Here is a 2,504-nt window from a genome sequence, read left to right as displayed (position 1 = left end):
GCTGCATACTGGAGTTTTCAGATTCAAATATTACATGATTTTAATACATTATTGGAAACCCTTTCTATGATGTGTATAATGCATTGTTAACATACTTATAAAGCATAATATGCAGAAAGATTATATTTTAAAGTATTATAAATATCTATAATACTTAAACCAATGACAATTACACATTTTATTTACAAATTCAAGTTTCTGTATGAAATGTAAACAATATGTGTAACCCTTTCTATGATGTGTGTATAGGCATTACTATAGTTTAATGTTTAATTATCTGTTTATAGAACTTGAAGTTGTATCTAAAAATCCTATTATTAGCATTCATTATCATGCAATTTATATTTACTTATAAAGTCTCATATTACTTCATAGTTGCTGGTCACTGTTTTTCAAGCAAACATTGACAAGATGGACCTATAATCACATTTGAATGCATTATACAGTGTTATAATCAGATTATTATGTGGTATGACTATATTTGTCATGCATTATAGACATGGAAACATAGGAAATGTTATAAATGTTTTGTTTATCTATATTTAATGTTAATATTTCTCTACATTTTTATGTTAAAATCTTTTTTTTTAAATCTTTTTTTAGAGTTCTTATATTTGTGGACCTTTTCTTACAATTTATGTTCCTTAACTTTGTTTATGTATGCACCATATACACCAAGGCAAAATGCTCGTATGTGTAAACCTACTTGGCACGAAACATGATTCTGATTCTGTTGAGCGATGGGCTAGAAGTCGTTTTTTCCCATGAGAGATTTCTGGATTGTTGTGTGTTTTGGTCACTGGTTTGAATTAGCCAAATTTGGAAAAGGGGATGTCATGACATGCACTGACAGTTTGGCCACATTTAAATCAAAACTTGAGGGCAGTTATGAGGTTGTCTTTTTATGTTGTCAGGCCAATGCCATTCAAATCTGATCATACCAACCCCCACACAGTTCAGAGTTAAAGCTAGGCACTAAAGGCAACATCATGGTTATTTTAATTGGCTGGTACATTTTGAATGTTGGGCTATAGTGGAAAATCAAATAGGTGTTTATTTATTTACGTTCTCTATTTGCATGACTACATTTATTTTGAAATCACCAAAAGTTAGCATTAGATTATTCCTCACACGCACAATTGGCCGAAACCTCTTAACACCAAATAATTGTCTGGGGAAGTGGGGACACAGGATGTTTCATATTGATACATATTAGTAAAATATGTATTCCCAATGTGTGATTTTGCAAAACATATCTATAAAGGCTGGAAAAAAGAGATGTTCTCATAGTCTGACACGGAAATCTCCACTTCTGTAGCACACCAGACGTCCACTTCCATTCCTATCTATAGTCTGAAGGTTTTGGAGAGTTTTGTTCATAAATAATTCATAGGCTGATTTATAAAACAGGGCGAAATGTGTAATGGCTGTTGACGATATATTAGATTTATGGAGCGATAAAAAAAGATGTCCAACTCTAAAGACGTTTGACTTTAAAGATGACATGTCATGCTTTTCCGGTTATTATCCGTCCCCTTGTGTGTTATGAAGGTTTTTATGCATGTAAACGGTGTGCAGAGTCAAAACCCTCAAAGTACACCCTGTAGCGAGTAAAACTCTAAAACAGAAAATACCTCCCCAAAACGCCTCGTTGGAGATACGTCACTGTCCATTTGATTCTTCCGGGTACATCATGATGTCATGTCGTCCCCGGAACGAAATGGACCAATCCGTGGAGCCGTTACATTACGTCCGCGTAGCCGCTACGTTAAGCCCCCGCTGATTGGTCCAAATTGACCAATCCACGGACTTCCTCACACACTCAGTGCAGGTAGTTCTGCTGATTTCTCCTCCCTGGCTGCAGGCTGATAACAGACAGTTGGGATCGCGGCGAAATTCTCTCTGCAGACCCATTCTCTCTGCAGACCCATTCTCACAGCGTTTATCAACCTTTTTCTTACTCAATATCAAGCCACACTTATTGTTTTTACTTCGGCTGTGACTTTGTGTGTGCTCAGGGTGAGTTTGGCTGTGTTTCGCTGTGTATCGCTAAACAAGGAAATCACACCTCCACGGAGCTCAGCGCGATTCACAACGTCCCGACTGGTCCCGACCAATCGGAGCACACTGGGCTCACAGGGAGGGGGGGGGCAAGAGCTGCAACGAGCCGTTTAGTGGAGAGAGTGAATACTGCTGAATACACATACTTTACAGAGATGCTGTTTGAGAAACCAATGTGAGTTTGGAAAATTGCACAATATAAATCTATTCTAGTATACCTCAACAATGGAATTATGATCAGTGGAAATGGCCATGACATGGGACCTTTAATAAGATACAGTTTTTTACGGAAGAGGATTAGGGCCACATTTGACTTTCTTTATCAAATTTGCCCAAAAGGGATTTTCTTTATTCATTCTGATATTAAAGTCTCCAAAAAGTTGTGAAATATGTGAGATTTAAAAACGTTTTCAGTAGATTGAATCGATAAAACTACACTGAAA

The sequence above is a fragment of the Gymnodraco acuticeps genome, unplaced genomic scaffold (assembly GCF_902827175.1).
Source record: "Gymnodraco acuticeps unplaced genomic scaffold, fGymAcu1.1, whole genome shotgun sequence".
NCBI lineage: Eukaryota > Metazoa > Chordata > Actinopteri > Perciformes > Bathydraconidae > Gymnodraco > Gymnodraco acuticeps.
Note: the sequence above shows the minus strand (reverse complement) of the source record.